The sequence below is a fragment of the Melanotaenia boesemani genome, chromosome 5 (assembly GCF_017639745.1).
Source record: "Melanotaenia boesemani isolate fMelBoe1 chromosome 5, fMelBoe1.pri, whole genome shotgun sequence".
NCBI classification, from domain to species: domain Eukaryota; kingdom Metazoa; phylum Chordata; class Actinopteri; order Atheriniformes; family Melanotaeniidae; genus Melanotaenia; species Melanotaenia boesemani.
The window spans coordinates 14,502,121-14,510,237 of NC_055686.1; positions in this window are offsets into that span (position 1 = coordinate 14,502,121).

Here is an 8,117-nt window from a genome sequence, read left to right on the forward strand (position 1 = left end):
CAGGGGCCATCTTCATTTGTGCTTCTTTATTAATTCTACTGGTAGCCTGACGTGCACCTCTGGAATGATACAATACGTGACATGCACACAGATTGCAGCATATGTAAGTGGCCATTGTTGATCAAAGAAATACTGATGTGAAACAACAATGTAGAAGCTGTACGCCAACCTTCTTTTCAGTAGGTTTGCTAATCATTGTATAGTCTTAGTAGTATATCTTCACTCTTTTTTGTGTTGCACAAACCTTAGTAAAGAGTGTTGTTACAGGTTACTTACCTAACTTTCTTATTTGCTTCTGTGTGATGAAAACTAAGCAGTTATTTTGTTCCTTGGTGGTCTAATTACAAAGTGATACAGACCAACAAGTCACATAGAAGAATGAAACTCGGTCATGTAAACTCATTGTTTGTTTCAACACGCATCATTTTTAGCATTTTTTTCAAGCAGACGTGGTTCGAACACTCTCTCGGGGGTTTTTGAAATGGTCAAAAAGGATTTTCCATCACTTTTATTTACTTTCAAATGTCTTTTAGTATCCAGTAGCTGTTTCTTTTAGCTTTCAGTTGCTGTTATTGTTTTACATATTACAATCTTCTTGTTAAGGTTAGGAAAAAATCAAGGCTTTCTTTTGAAAATATTTCAGAAAAATAAACCTTTCCTGAGTTTCAACTAAGCTAATTGCCTAAACCATGTTGGACTTGTGGGCAAGGCAACAGCACACAAGGATCAATTCTCACAACAGCAAAATTCATTTGTGTTGCCTTACATTTTGTGAGTTTTTATATTCTGACGAAGCTTTAAAAGGGGTTTTAAATGGTTAATATTCACCATTATTCACTTTTGTGATCTGGTGTTTCTGCTCTTTAAGACTAAAATGGCCTGAATTCACTGGGATAAAAGTACAATTACAAGAATTCCTAAATACATTTTTCCATTTCTTTTTCTAAAAGCATCTTGCTCAAAATTTTCTGTCTGATCAGCTTTTTTGTTAATTGCCACAAATGATGAGTTGTGCCACCAGCCTCTAACAAAACGTTGCAGCTCCTTTTTTTTGCTCAACAATAAATAACTGGAAAATCACCTGAACCACATTTTCTATAATGCAGATTTTCAAAATGTATGACATCTGTTTCAGTGACTTGTGAAAGGGTTGCAGACCTCAAACCACATCTATTATCAGAGGAAGCAACTATTGTCTGTTTACATCTATAATAACACAGGCAAGATACAAGAACGGCAAGTCAAGATCAATCAAAATCTCCAATTATCCATCTATTTATCTGCCTTGTAACTGACCGACATGGAGACAGAACATCCGAAGAGATGGGCCTAAATAACTACTTGCACTCGTACATTTGGGCAGAAAATGTATAAACAGACTCGCTTGCAAATCTAAGATCTCAATACAAAGAGCCACTGTCAAACTCAGAGCCCAAATGGCTGTTTTCTGTTGTCAGTCATTTACTCCCAAAACATACACTTATGTGCACTGACAAAGACTTCATCTTTTATTATCTTGCCTCACAACAAAGCCCAAATTCATGTGTGCTTTCTATCTCACTTATAATCTTCCTCATAGCACTCAGGCTGCACTCTGGGGAGTCATCTCAAAACAGTAAGCGCAGCCCCGTGCAGGCATAAAGTGTGCTGTTTGTTTGTGCGCACACACATAGACACGCAATGATCACGCCAATGCGCCATCCCAGATGCACTTGATAGCTGGTGATAGTCGCCATTGTGAGAGGCAATGCTCCAGATCTCTGTGTTGTGCTGTTATTACATTATTTGCTGTGATTCTATCCAATTCGGTTTCTCACCCCTCTCCCTTATATTGCTCTATTGCTTCTTCTATCCATCTTCATCCCTCTGTTCCTCCATCCTTCCCACTCTGTCTGTTGTGATTTACTGCTTACAGTGTTTACTCTTCAATGCTGTCTCAGAAACCAGGGGAAATTATAACTTTAACCCAGGTTGAATCTCTCTCCAAATTATGGCCATTGATTTGAGTCTTTATTATTTCTTCAGTGGAGCCCGAGGCTCAGAGCAGCTCAACACTGCCATCCAGTGATGGCTTAATCCACTGATGTGCAACAACAAGGGTGAAAGCAGACTTTTCTTTCTTGTGTAAGCGAGGATACCTTCTTACACAATATGAGACCCACACAGTGATGAATTCATGATTGTCTATATGACAGGAAGCTATTGCAAAGAGAGGAGAAATGTTAACTGTTATTTTGTGGTGCAGTCACAGTCAACTCTGAATGCAACTGGTAGAAAAAAATCAGAGAGCTTGTACATTTGTGTAAAAAACCTCAAGGTGACTGAGTCATAGGTCTGTCGGTCCTACTCTCCGTGGTGGTTTACATTACTCTGGGCAGAGCGTTGTGCAGCACAGTGGCAGCCTGCGGCTGGTTTGATGAAGGAATGCCCCAACCATCTGCTGCACATTAGAATTAGACCTCCTGCCCAATTCAATTAGGAGTCCAAGCCAGTGCCACTGATTGGACATGGGGGGAAGACCACAAGTCAGCCACTGGCCCACGATGGCGGGTGAAAGAGGCAGAGGGATTTGGAGAAAAGGTAGCATGAGTAGTAGAACGAGAATACAAAAGAAATCAAGCTTCTCTGAATGCATCATTCTGAGAGATTAAAAACCAGTGAAAGTTAGTTTCTATTTAGTTTTTAAATATCAGAATCAATGCCTAAGGTCATACCAGATGTTTATCTTCCCATGGCTAACCCCATAGGGATCATTATTGGAAAAAAAAATAGTCCCATATTGCAAGCTTGATGTTTTGTTTTTTGGGTTTTTTTTCACAAATCATGCCAGCTTAAACTGGATGCTGATGCTGGTGAAACTGTCTGCCAGTGTTGGAGCAAAACAATGGGAAACAGACCAAACTGATGAATTAAGGGGAAAATGTCCCCACATAAAAAAAACATCTTACACCTTTGTAGTATTTAGACTTTGGTGTCATGCAGAACAAAATAATTATAGTGTGAGAAGGTGTTTTCCTTATGTTTAAAATGGGTCATACGTTAGAAAAGAAATATATACACATATTGGCATATGCCAGTGTAAATTACGTGCTCACTGACTTTACAGATTTTCTAATATACAGCTCTGTAACTCAGACATCTCCTATTGTATCTCAGAGGTCAGTGATGCTTTTATTGAAAGACTTTGAGGGCTTTTGTGTTTGTTTGAGCTTTTTTTATAAATAAAAATTATTTCAAGGGCATCCCATCTCTGAATATGGATGATTGGTGGTGTTTGTATGTGTTTGTGTGAGCAGAAATCTATGTGCACAGAAAAATGATAGATTTTATTACATTTGTGAATGTAAGAATTGAAGATAAGCTAAATGCTGGGTTTGTGTTATAATTGAATGTTTTGTAGGAGTGTGTTCCTCTGAGCTAAATTAATCTGGTCTTATTTCTTTCTTGTCACACTGAAAGGGGCTATTGTACATTTGCACTCTTTGGTCCTCTTTAAACAAACCCGCTTCCACTAATAGTACGCCATTTGGAGTAGTGTGACTGCTCATTGCCACTCTGATGCGGACCAAAGAAGCGAACTCTGGTCCGCTTGTAAACAGGAGGTCTTGGTTCACTTGCATGCAGTGTGAAAGCAAACAGACCATCCGATGAACCAAAGAGAGGAAGTAAATTAGAGCATGTTGTTGCACAACATGGTGGATAGCTCGCTGCCTACCCTGCTACTCATACTGGACAGATTCCAGTGAAAAACATATTAAGTTCAAACACCAAACCCAGACAGCCCAAACCTCCATAAATTTGATGTTGCTTCATTGCTTACTTGCAGTGAATGAGCCATTTTTGTCCCTTGACAATCAATGTGCTGGATTTTAGCTTTCTTTCTTCTTGGTCTTTGGTTGATTTGGAGAATATGGCTCCTACTGAGCAGTTATTGTTAACTGTGTAATATTGTCCCAGTAGTTTTGTCCACTTGAATAAAATGCAGTGTGGAACAAGGAAGATGAAAAAATCATTCAGAATTCCCCACCTAATAGAACCGAGCCTCCCAGATTATCCTGGTGTGAACACACCCTGAGTCAAACAATGACCTTTTTGTCCCCTATCGTAGTGTTGTTGACTGAATAACCAAATGGCGACTGAAAATTAAAAGGAACAATAGGCATTTCAAACATGAACCAAACAAGGACAAATATCCTGCAACCTATTCTCACAGCTTCCTGATAAAGTCTTTGACGTGGAGTCTGCAGTGATTCTACAAGCATTGATGCCTTGTGTGTACGTCAGAGGTTTAGAAGCATTAGGATGATACATATTTATCCTTTACAGACTGCATCTGGGCTGACTGTTCCCTGAAGTCATGGAAAAACTACTTGTGTGTGTTAATGTTGGAGGATAAGACATACAAACACACCTCCATGTGATGGTAACAATGGTTCGCTTAGCCATACAATATACTGTATACAACATGAACAAATACACAAATGTAGGTGTACACAAACCTGTCTGCTTAATCTGTATAAATACACATACATCTAGTTTGTGGGAGCAGGACACATGAATCCAGTGGAATATACTTTCTCATCTGTTCAAGATGCTGTCAAATATTCTCAGAGCCCTTAGAGACATAATGCACAAAAACATTGAGTCATATAAACAGTGTTGTATGTGGATATGTTCCCAATTATCTCCTGCATATTTGTCTGATTTTTAACTCATGCCAGACTGGCATCTTTGGTAAATGCAGACTTTGAAACAATTGCAGGATTGTGTATCTAACTTGCAATTTTTTTTCTTGTGCCAAAATAGCAAAACGTATTTGCCATAGCTTGTTTTCTCCTCGTATATGGGTGTATAAGCTTGATTTTTGTTTGTGTGAGTATACTGATGTGATCCTGTTGCTGTGCGAGTGCAGGCAGGTCAACACGTCGTCTCCCTCCTCTTGTCTCTCACCTGTTCCTCACACCACACAAACCCTCTGCACACCATGTTGTGGAAACATGCCCTCAGGCAGGCATCACACACACAAAGGAAAACACATATAACAAGTTTTCAAAAAATAACAAATACATGAAGGGCAGGGAACCTAAGAAAAAATTATTACACTTTAAAGACCACAGAAAACCATTAAGAGGAATGTGAAGCCCAATAAATGCAGCAAACAAAAAGATTTGCTTTGGTGAGTTACCCTCATCAGCAGAGAAAATTTGCAGATAGCTCTGCTGCACGCTGCTAGCATCTCTATGTGATGTGAAACACACACAAAGACACAGACAGCTAACAGCATGGCAGTAATGATTGTTTCTCTTTCCTGTGTGGGCCATTTCCATCACCCCATTGTTTTGCCTCTAATCTAGATTCAGCCATTATAACGGTTATATAGGTAAGCAGGCAAAACCTTGGCCTGGTGTGCCTAAGTATCCAGATCGATACAGGTATTATCTTACCAGTGGTCTATCAGTATGTGTGATGGAGCTGAAATCAGGACAGATCAAGCTAATCACATCTGAAGAGTGGTTTGTGGATCAATAAGTTTGTGATTTGCCTTTGTGTCCCTGTGTACATGTGTTAGATACATCATAACTCGTTCTGCTCGTTGGTCTTAACATAGTTAGACATGATACAACTCCATCACAGGTAATCACTATCATCCAGTATGTAATTGATGTACAGTCCTGGTCAGTATTATTCAATTTTAGGTGTGTATCTTGAAAAATATGTGCAAATTAATTAAATTAGCATCATTTTGTCATGGAATTGGTTTTATTTAAAGAAGATATTTTTGTCCTAAACCATCATAAGGCTTTATTTCTCATAATAATCTCAAATCTCTGCTTACAGGTCATTGAAACCAATAACCGACTATGCTGTCTAGCACAGTTTAACTAAATATGATATGATTATCATTTTACTTGTTTACTTTAAATGTAAATTGTTTTCCTGTGGACTAGTGGTAAGATCTAATAAGATATTAAGCCTAGTTTTGATGTTGGAGATTACAGACAAATGACCCAGATCAAAAGCCAATAAGTGTTTTACTTGCAGTCACCAGTCAATATGTAAAAAACTTTTATAAGTGATTTGTAATAACTTGTGGACATATAAGGTAGAGATGACGGCACAATCAGTGAGGGGCTACAGCCAATTAGAGCACAAGAAACGGTTCAAGTGACTATACAGGGCATGATCCAGTAAAAAGAACAACAACAAGCATTATGGAGAGCATTGTGAGGAATATTCTGATAGAAACCTGAGCACAAACCAGTTGGATTAGGGCAAGAACCCCAGAGACTCTTTCATATTCTCATATCTTAGCAAACTCAACAGAGAGAAAGCATGGAGACAAACTGGTGTGGGTTGCTCTTGTTTATGTTGGTGCTTTGGCTTTCTTCTGCCATGAAAAACACAGAATATAAAGTCAACAACTATGTGATTTGAATGGAGAGAAACTTAGAGTTGTTGTCTGTCTTGTCACCAATGCTTTGCTTTTAATCAATTATGGCTTCTTCTTTAATATGAAATCTGTTTTTTAGCCCTGTTTGGCTCTCAACCTATCAGCTTTTGACCAATATATTGCATCATCTCTGAGGGCGTTGTTAGGTTTGTGGAGGACTGCACAACCATCCTGCATTTTAAAAGTGTATAAATACAGTATATACTTTGAAGAAATTGCACTTTGAAGATATGATCAGGAGCTTGTACATCGGTGGGAAGCTCAGATTAGAATCAGTTTAGGTGATTTGGGCATCTGATGCCTCCTGGTCACCTCCCTTTGGAGGTTTTTCAGACACACACAACTAGAAGGGGACCCTGGGGTAGACTCAGAACCTGCTGGAGGGATTTTATGTCCCTTATAGCATGGAAGTGCCTCGGGTCCCTCACGAGGAGCTGGAGAGTGTTGCTTGGATGTTTGGGTTTCCCTCCTGGACCTCTTTGCCTCTTTAACCTGACCTCAGATAAGCAAAAGAAGAGGGATAGATGGATTTAACTTATTTTCTAAAAAAAAAAAAAACTCTAAGGAAATGTAGGTTGCAAAAACAGGATGTTTTTAGAAAAACAAATTCATGTGCATCCAATGACATATTATTTTACTGATGGACAGCTGGTACACCCTCATCATAAAACCAAACACAGCTAGAGTAAGTTCACAACCAAATAAATTAGGTGCAATTTGACTGACTTAAGATAAGGTTAAGATATTTTATTAAAGTCAATGAACACATTTATTTACTAATAAAAACTCATTGAAGCACCTTCTATCAACTTAGATAGACAGTGAATTTGTTGGATATATTATAGATTGGATTAATCCAAACCTACAAAAATGAGGGAGTGAATTGAATGAATAAATAAATTAACACAAACTATAAAGACTATATGTGTGATATCTGTGCTTTTAACACACAAGAAGACAGAGATGAGTTTTCAGTTTCATCCGTTCATGCTAAGCAGACATGTGAGGTCAAGTACTACGTTTCTCATTCACCATTTCACTCAAGGGCCTCTCTCTTTATTTGCCCTTCCTCTCCCTTTTTCTCTTTGCCTTCCCAGAAATGCCTTTTTAAGCCCCCTCTCTTCTCTATCAGATGCAGACAGTGGGTACTCGAAACCATGGCAAAGCTTGCCTATATTGCCTTCTGAGCTAGTGGCCGCTTGTTTTTGTTTTTTCCCCCATTTTTAACACACATACAGTACATATTGTACACATAACCTTTTCTCTTCTTCTCAGGAAACACATAAGGGGCAAAAGCAGGCTATCACTCACCCTCAAACACACACACACACACACCTCTAGCTCTACCTCTGTGTCCTCTTTGCCCTGTCTAAAATGTATTGTTTAGGTAAATGAGTCTGTGCAGCCAGCGGGGGAATCAGCATGAATAAGAACCTTAATGTATTACGCCATTACTCTTCTCTCTCTTCCTCATTCCCTCTCTCTGTCCCTCTCCTGCTTTCTCTCTGTGTGGCCTCTGCCTCGCTCAGCACCCACAGTCCTTGAGAGCTCAAATTGACATTGGAGACCTGGTTATTAATATGTGGGCAGTGGATGCTTGTTTTTTGAGTCTGGATGTGTATATGCACATGCAGGGGACAGTGAATGAGCCCTCTCTTCAGTTGTG